The 9,620-nt window shown below is 40.2% G+C and overlaps 2 non-coding genes across 2 annotated transcripts; one reads left to right on the top strand and one right to left on the bottom strand.

Moving 5' to 3' along the window:
- Positions 1-875: 875 nt before the first annotated feature.
- LOC149768798 (small nucleolar RNA R71) lies at positions 876-986 on the bottom strand. The gene has a single exon (XR_016398554.1). It is a non-coding gene; the product is annotated as a small nucleolar RNA R71 (small nucleolar RNA).
- An 8,323-nt stretch (positions 987-9,309) lies between these two features.
- Positions 9,310-9,418, top strand: LOC149768797 (small nucleolar RNA R71). Its single transcript, XR_016398615.1, has one exon. It is a non-coding gene; the product is annotated as a small nucleolar RNA R71 (small nucleolar RNA).
- Positions 9,419-9,620: the final 202 nt, after the last annotated feature.

The raw sequence follows: 9,620 nt of genomic DNA, 5'->3' as shown, positions 1-9,620 counted from the left end.
CCTAAGCTTAACTAAAATCAACTAGACGTTGGCACCAATTTCGCTCTATGGTCCAGTCGATGTCTAGGCAAGCTTGGTCCCTCTAAAGGAGACAGTCTCTGTTCGAGGAAAGTAGGTTTTAAGTGGGACCTTTGCTAAACGCATCGTGACCCCTCCACTTACCGGGAGCTTACCTGGTCGACTAGGTTACTAGACCGGATTGGAGGCTTAGGTGTCCTCTTCAAACCAGTTAGGAACTGTCTAGAAATTTAAGAAAAATATTAGAAATTGAGGTGTAATGTTTTGATGCATGCTTTTAATATTAGGGTATCTTTAGGTGGTACTTATACTTAAAAAAAGAAGAGAGAAAAATTTTGCATGCTAAAGTGGAATAGGGACGACACTGGTCGATTAAGTCGTACAACTTTAGATCATCCCTTAGGACACACCCCTGAAATTCCTTTGCAGTATCTCAAACCTTGTGAGATAGCTGATTTAAATGAAGATGCGAGGAGTCACCACGATCGAGAACGTGAACCCCATGTTATGACCCTAAGACAATACCTACAACCGACTAGGACTAGTCAGCCTTCATGCATAATTTTTCCTGATAATGTAGGACATTTTGACATCAAACCAGGGGTAATCCAATTGCTGCCCAAGTTTCACGGGTTAGAGTCTGAGAGTCTGTATCTTCATTTAAAGAATTTTGAAGAATTGAGCATTACATTTAGAGTGCCAAACGTCACCGAGGATGTCCTCAAGCTGACATTGTTCCCTTTCTCTCTAAAAGATAAGGCCAAAACATGGCTAAACTCGTTGCGACCTAGATCAATAAGAACTTGGTAAGATATGCAGAGAGAATTTTTGAAGAAGTTCTTTCCCACACAAAGGACAAACTTTTTAAAAAGACATATCAGTAATTTCCAACAAAAAGATAATGAAACATTTTATGAATGTTGGGAAAGATTTAAAGACCTTCTTCTCTCATGCCCTCATCACGGGTTCGAAACTTGAAGAACTATTAGCTTCTTTTATGAAGGTCTATCTCCACAGTTGAAACAGTTTGTAGAGACCATGTGCAATGGTAGATTTTTAGAAAAACAATCTGATGAGGCATGGGAGTATTTGGATTCCCTTGCTGAGACTGCCCAACTTTGGGATAACGGGGATAGAAACAATAAGTCTTTGCCTAAGCCTACTAGCTCTGTACAGGGAGGCCTTTACAACCTCAGAACTGAGGATGATCTTCATGCTAAAATGGCAGCCCTCACTAGGAAGGTAGAAGAAATTGAGCTTAGGAAGGTTAAGCCTGTCAAGACTATAGAGCTTAGAAACGAGTGTTGTGGTATCTGCTGATGCAAAAATAAAATTGTTCTCCCAAGTGCAGGAGAATCGCACAAGTAATATAACTCGGGAGTCCGAGGTCGATTCCTCAGGGAACGATCTATAGATTATTAGCGTAATTTTTAGATGTAGTATTCAGTTGATTTTCAAAAGTTAAAAGCAGAGGTTAATAGATAATTAAACAAAGTTCAAGAATATAGAGAAGGCTAGGGATCCGGAATCCTCCTTGATAATATTACTTCCAATAAATAAACTTGGCGATTCTAGATTAATATGATAGAGTATTTCTAATCATGGAGTATACAATCTGAAAACATGAATTCAACATCTAAGTATTTATCGTGCCGGTTACGTCTACGACAAATCAAACATCAAAACAATCCATGCATCAATATATATATAAACCATAAAAGATCTATCTAATAAATAAATATTCAAGAATTCAAAACATACCAATGGATATAAAATAATTAGAATAAACGTTTAGAGTATACTTGATGAAAGCAACATGACAAGGATTCATCCATCACCCTTTGCCAACGGAATTAGCAAGCCATTACAAACATCAGCCTCTCTCCCTTTTTCACTCTCTTTTTTTTTTCTTTTTTTTTCTTTTCAGAAACAGAGGATGCCCTGTTTCTTCTTTTCAATGACAGGGCTCGGCTCCCCTCGTTTTCGTGTGGGAATGAAGCACCACCTCCCAGCCGACCCCTCCCCTGTTTTATACAATGAAAACCTCCCAAAAAATAAGATTTCCTCACAAATTAAAACCAAAATTTCCAAACTAAAGATGCTGGAATTTTGCTGGGAGGAGGAGGTCGTCCGGGATGCCCATCTCAGCTGGCCGCAGGATGCCCGGTCGCCGGATCCGGCTGTGACGTCGGGAGAGTTCTTGATTGCGGAAGAGGCGTGATGAGGAGCGGACGCTGGCTGAAGATGGTAACGGAAGATCAAATCATGGATCCGGGGGTGATCTTGGGCGCTGTCTTCGGCTGAGACGAGGACTCCGGAAGAAGGAATGGGATCGCGGACGCTGTGGAAGAGGCGGACGGCACGGTCGGCTGGGTATTCTGGGATGCAGACGCGGCAACGGAAGCTTGTAGGGGATTTGATGCGGGTCCGGAAGAAGGGGATCACGAGCTCGAACACTGTGGAGGTGATCGCGGGCGGAAGAAGGAACGGACGCGTGAACGGGTGAATCGCGAATGCTAGGATCAAGGAGGAAATTGGGCGCATGGAATGGGGATGATCACAGAAGCTGGTAGCAGGGCCTTGGACCGGACATTGATCACGGGAGAGGGAGATGCGCGGACGGCTGGTAGGCACCGGAGAAGCGGACGACGTGGAGGAGACTCGTTGATCACGGGATGATCGCTAATGTGGCCACTTTCTTCCTTTTGGATCTTCTCGGCTTGATAAATCTAAGCCCTCGGATGTCCCATTGCGCGTTGCCTTAGGATGGCTGTCATATATCCCTCGAGTGCAAGTGTGCTTGATGAATGGTGGGTTCGATTAGACCATGACGAGGTTGGGCGTATGTGGTTTAAGTTGTGCATTTGTCTAGGCCCAATTTATACTAAATGCGCATTGTAACTTTGATTTCTGATCACCTGCACCCAATTAAAAATATAATATTAAATTAGTGATAATATCGTTATCCGTTGGCAATAATACTAATTTAAGTAGTATGTAGATCGTACTTTTGTACTCTCATCACACCCCCCAACTAGCTTATTACTAGTCTCTAGCAATTTAGAGTAAACAACAACATGAGAGTACAAAAAGTGTTGGTTGGTCCTTTGATGTTTTATTAGAACTAATTGCATAAAATTAAGATAAGTGCTCACTTTCGTAGGAATCACGATTACACTTAGCACGTGCAACAAGCCGTTAAACCCTTAGGTTACCCTAGTGGACGAGTGTTGTCTCGTGAGGGTTTTCAGGGATGTTACCCACAAATATCATGAATGATATGACATGGGATTCTAATAAAAATAAATCCTAAGCTAATACATATGTAATTAATTGATATATATTTTCAAGCATGGCAACTATCAAAGCAAGGAAAATATGATTATGTAGTGTGCATAAAGTTGCATGACTTTCTCAGAGTACTAATACCTCCACCACAACAGGGTACCACCTGAGTTTTAGGTGCACTACTCAAGTCCACAAATGTTTTCTACAATTTATTAGAACCTGATCCATCATATTTTCAGAATATCACATGTTGTCTAAATTTGTCAAGGATGGTTCGCATGTAAAGAAAGAGCTATCAATCCCAACTAAATAACCCGGGTACACAGAGGTCCAACACAATGGAGTCAAACCAGTCATTACCACATGTCACTAGGTTCAGTCCGACCAACCCTATTCATGCTTATTTTTATTTTTCAACACATATGACGATTACAATAGTCCAACCCCATTAGGCTCTAGTACGGTCCATGTAGCGAGCTTTCAGCCAATGACCCCCGATCCAGTTGGCTCAAGACATTAGGTGAAACACCCCTCGGACTTAATTGCTCGAACCAGACTACGCCACGAGGCCAGACTTGTCATCATAAGGATTTTTTTTTTTTTTGGTTATCATGCAAGAAAAGAGATGGTAGACTGAAACATATAGATATTTTTATTATATATGTGACTGCATCGTGACTATAGGTCAACCAAGTCGGATCATAAGGCACTTAGGTGATCTAGCCAAGGTATTCAACTTCTATCTTTATGTGAAAATCAAATCATAAACCTTTTAGTACGGACAAGGATACTCGTACTTCTTTTACAGATATGGCTTAATAAAAATGTATTAAACAAATGTGAACTCCTGAGGCCTTCCTATAATCATTAAATACATGTGCGGGGATCTAATAATAGGTCTCTGATCAGTCATAGTACGCATGTATTCCTTGCCTTAATAGTTGCACAAACTCAATATGAAAATACATGTGCATTTGCTTAGAAAAGAATGCAAAAAAAAAAAAATTTCTTTTTTTTTTTAATCAAAATACTTCCCTCCCCCCAACTTAAACATTGCATTGTCCTCAATGTAATAGATACAAGAAAGCTATAATGAAAGACAGTAGAGAAAATAATATTGAAGAGAAGAGGAATACCTTGAGCTGTTGATATCCAGAAAATAAAATCTACAAAACTAGAAAAATAATCCTAACTAATATACACATACCTTTGCCTTCATGCTCAGTCATAAGAAGGCTCCCCCAAGGAAAAGGAGTCCTCTTCATCTGCAAAATTCTCAAGAAAAGGTTTTAACCTATGTCCATTTACCTTAAAAATTTTACCATCCCGTGGATTCTCAATCTCAACCACCCCATGTGGAAAAACAGTTTTTATAATGTAAGGACCTGTCCATCTCGATCGCAACTTACCAGGAAACAGATGTAAGCAGGAATCATATAAAAGAACTTTTTGCAAAGATTCAAATTTTTTTTTTAAAATTGATTTATCATGTAAGATCTTCATTCGTTCTTTGCAAATTTTAGCATTGTCATAAGCATCTCTGCGAATCTCATTAAGCTCGTTCAATTGCAATTTTCTAGCTAGACCGGTATCTTGTAAATCAAAATTCAATTTTCTAATTGCCCAATACGATTTATGTTCTATTTCTACAGGCAGATGACACGCTTTTCCGTAGACTAGCCGGTAGGAAGACATGCCAAGAATGGTTTTGTATGCAGTCTGATAGGCCCATAATGCATCTGATAGTTTCAAGGACCAATCTTTTCGTGATGGATTTACCGTTTTTTCTAAAATACGCTTGATTTCCCTATTGGCTAATTCTACTTGGCCACTAGTCTGCGGGTGATATGGGGTAGCAACTCTGTGGGTGACACCATACTTTTTTAATAATATCTCAAAAGGCTTATTACAAAAGTGTTTTCCACCGTCACTAATTATAACCTTAGGCATCCCAAATCGTGAAAAAATATTTTCTTTTAAAAACTTCAGGACAGGTTTGTGATCATTGGTCCTACAAGCGACAGCTTCTATCCATTTGGACACATACTCGACACCGACTAAAATGTACTCATATCCAAAAGACGGTGGGAATGGGCCCATAAAATCGATGCCCCAACAATCGAAAATTTCGATAATAGTAATGGGTTGAAGAGGCATCATTTGCCTACGAGTTAGACTTCCAATACGTTGACATGGATCACATGTCCTGCAGAACTCGTGGGCATCTTTGAACATAGTAGGCCAATAGAAACCACATTGCAAAACCTTTGCGGCGGTTTTCTTAGAAGCAAAGTGTCCACCACAAGCATCAGTATGGCAGAAAGAGAGTACGCTTTGTATATCATGATCCGGTATGCATCGTCTAAAGATTTGATCATTGCAATATTTAAATAAATAGGGTTCGTCATAATAATAATTCTTTACTTCGCGCAAGAAAATTTTTCTATCTGTCGACCCCCAATGTTCTGGCATCTGGCTTGTAACAAGAAAATTTACAATATCTGCATACCATGGCATACTAGAAAGTGTAAACAACTGCTCTTCAGGGAATGAGTCCTTGATGGGAAATTGTGGCACTGAATCATGAAAAACTAGCCGTGATAAATGGTCCGCAACCACATTCTCTATTCCCTTTTTATCTTTAATAGTGATGTCAAATTCTTGGAGTAGAAGTATCCATCGTATTAAGCGTGGTTTGGCCTCTTTCTTATCCAACAAATATTTTAGTGCCGCATGGTCCGTGAAGATAACAATAGGAGCACCAAGGATATAAGAGCGAAATTTATCTAAGGCAAATACTTTTGCAAGCAATTCCTTCTCGATGGTAGTGTAATTCATTTGAGCATCGTTTAAGGTTTTGCTTGCATAGTAAATGACATATGGCTTATTATCCTTGCGTTGTCCTAGGACAGCTCCTATCGCATAGTCGCTAGCGTCGCACATAATCTCAAAAGGTAATGACCAATCAGGTGGTCGCACGATGGGTGCAGTGCTAAGCATAGACTTCAACTTTTTGAATGCCTCTTGACAGGTTTTAGTCCAATTGAACGATGTATCAAGGGATAGGAGGTTACATAATGGTCGAGCTATGACACTAAAGTCCTTGATGAACCTCCTATAAAATCCGGCGTGACCCAAAAATGATCGAACATCTCTAACCGTCTTGGGTGCAGGTAGCTTAGCAATTAAATCGATCTTAGCTCTATCTACTTCCATGCCCTTCGATGAAACAATATGTCCTAGCACAATTCCCTTTGGTACCATGAAGTGGCATTTCTCCCAATTCAATATCAAATTCTTTTTTATACATCGAGCTAAGACTGCTTGTAAATGTGACAAGCAGTCATCAAATGAGTCACCAAAAATGGAGAAGTCATCCATGAACACTTCCAAAAACTTCTCGTTCATGTCTTCAAAGATGCTGAGCATGCATCTTTGGAATGTTGCAGGTGCATTACACAACCCGAATGGCATTCGTCGAAAAGCAAATGTGCCAAAAGGACAAGTGAAGGTAGTCTTCTTTTGATCTTCTGGTGAAATATCAATTTGATAATATCCCGAATAGCCATCGAGAAAACAATAGAAATCATGCCCTGCAACTCTCTCCAACACTTGGTCTAGGAAGGGTAGAGGAAAGTGATCCTTTCGTGTGACCAAATTCAGCTTTCGATAGTCAACACACATGCGCCAACTCGTCGGAACACGAGTTGGAACTAGTTCACCTTGTTCATTTTCTACCACCGTCAAACCCGACTTCTTAGGAACGACTTGAGTAGGGCTTACCCAATTACTGTCGGAAATTGGGTAAATAATACCTACGTCAAGCAACTTGAGGATTCCTGCCTTAACCACATCTCTCATCGTAGGATTCAACCTTCGTTGCATTTGCCTTGTGGTTTTGGCATTGTCCTCCAAATATATCCGGTGCATGCAAATTAAGGGGCTAATTCCCTTCAAGTCGGCAATAGACCACCCTAAGGCTCCTTTATGATTCTTTAGAATACCAACTAATTTTCTTTCTTGGGTATGATCAAGTCCAGACGAGATGATTACAGAAAAAGTGTCTTCGGGTCCAAGAAAAGCATACTTAAGTTCCTTTGGTAAGGGTTTCAATTCGAGCTTGGGTGCTTGCTCATGGGATGGTACTATTTTTACCTCTCGAGGCGACAACCTCTCAAATTCTTCTACTTTTGGTCTCCACCCATTGACCATCTTGATATCTAGATTATCCACAATAGGTATGACTGACAAATCATCATCATCGTTTCCATTAGGACACCAATCAATTAAGCTATCATTGGATGGGTCGTTAATTGCTTTAGCTAACAAATATTCTTCTGCGATGGTTTCAACCCAATCAACCTCCTTACTCTCTTCGGGATCATTGGGTTGTTTGCACACATTAAAAATGTTCAGTTCTAAGGTCATGTTACCAAAAGAAAGCTTCATGACGCCATTCCTACAATTAATCAATGCATTAGAAGTTGTAAGGAATGGACGTCCTAAAATGACCGGAATCTGAGACTGTGAGTTCGAAGCCGGATGTGTGTCCAATACAATAAAATCGACAGGAAAGTAGAACTTGTCTACTTGGACTAATACATCCTCAATAATCCCCCTTGGAATTTTAACTGACCTGTCAGCTAATTGCAAAGTGACGGAGGTTGGCTTCAACTTACCTAAACCAAGTTGCTCATATACAGAATATGGCAACAAATTCACACTCGCCCCTAAATCTAACAATGCTCGCTCTATCCTAAAGTCACCTATGATGCATGAGATGGTTGGGCAACCTGGATCTTTATATTTAGGGAGAATGTTGTGCTGCAAAATAGCACTCACATTTTCAGTTAAAAATGCCTTTTTCTTAACATTTAATCGGTGCTTAACAGTACACAAGTCCTTCAAAAATTTGGCATATGAGGGTACTTGTTTAATTGCATCAGAAGAGGTATGTTGATCTTTACTTGCTTAAAAAACTCAAGAATTTCAGAATTAGGTTCGAGCTTTTGCAACGGCTTTAACCGTTGTGGAAAAGGTGGAGGAAAAGGATATTCAACTTTCTCGGTAGAAGTTGGGACCTCAACTTCTTCTTTGTTCCTTTCATCGGCGTTGGGAGCATCAGAATTAGAAGTGACCTGCGGTCTCAATGGGACGGTCTGATTAATGACTTTTCCATTACGCAAAGTCATGATGCTCTTTGCATGTTCTGTATGCGAACTAGAAGGAGCCGTATTATTACTACCGTGCACTTGCGGGTTAGGTTGGGGTTGAGCTGGAAGCTTACCCTTCTCTTGGGTACTTAGGACGGTAGTCAACATTGACAATTGGTTCCTTATGTCTTCAAAATTTCGAGTATTTTGAGCATTGATATTAGCTTGACCTTGTAGAAAAGTTTGTATGGATTGCAAGGTATCCTCGATATTTGGCTTTTGAGAGGATGGTGATGCAAAAGTAGGATGTGCAGGTGGAGGAGCTGAATGGTGTGACTGTTGAGGATGATCATTTCTCCACCTAAAATTTGGATGATTCTTCCAACCAGGATTATAGGTATTCGAGTATGGATCGTTATAAGGCTTTTGGTAGGAGTTCATAGCATTTGCTTGATCGTAGTAGTATGGTGGGACAATCTGTAGTAGTATGACCCGACATATCGCAGATACCACAACACTCGTTTCTAAGCTCTATAGTCTTGACTGGCTCAACCTTCCTAAGCTCAATTTCTTCTACCTTCCTAGTGAGGGCTGCCATTTTAGCGTGAAGATCATCCTCAGTTTTGAGGTTGTAAAGGCCTCCCTGTACAGAGCTAGTAGGCATAGGCAAAGACTTGTTGTTTCTATCCCCGTTATCCCAAAGTTGGGCAGTCTCAGCAAGGAATCCAAATACTCCCATGCCTCATCAGGTTGTTTTTCTAAGAATCTACCATTGCACATGGTCTCTACAAACTGTTTCAACTGTGGAGATAAACCTTCATAAAAGAAGCTAATGGTTCTCCAAGTTTCGAATCCGTGATGAGGGCATGAGAGAAGAAGGTCTTTAAATCTTTCCCAACATTCATAAAATGTTTCATTATCTTTTTGTTGGAAATTGCTGATATGTCTTTTCAAAAAGTTGGTCCTTTGTGTGGGGAAGAACTTCTTTAAAAATTCTCTCTGCATATCTTGCCAAGTTCTTATTGATCTAGGTCGCAAAGAGTTTAGCCATGTTTTGGCCTTATCCTTTAGAGAGAAAGGAAGCAATGTCAACTTGAGGACATCCTCGGTGACGTTTGGCACTCTAAATGTAATGCTCAATTCTTCAAAATCCTTTAAATG

Source organism: Phoenix dactylifera, chromosome 1 (genome assembly GCF_051530095.1).
Source record: "Phoenix dactylifera cultivar Ajwa chromosome 1, Ajwa_hap1_PhDact_Kaust_v1.1, whole genome shotgun sequence".
Classification (NCBI taxonomy): Eukaryota; Viridiplantae; Streptophyta; class Magnoliopsida; order Arecales; family Arecaceae; genus Phoenix; species Phoenix dactylifera.
Note: the sequence above shows the minus strand (reverse complement) of the source record. Positions and strands in the feature narration are given on the sequence as shown.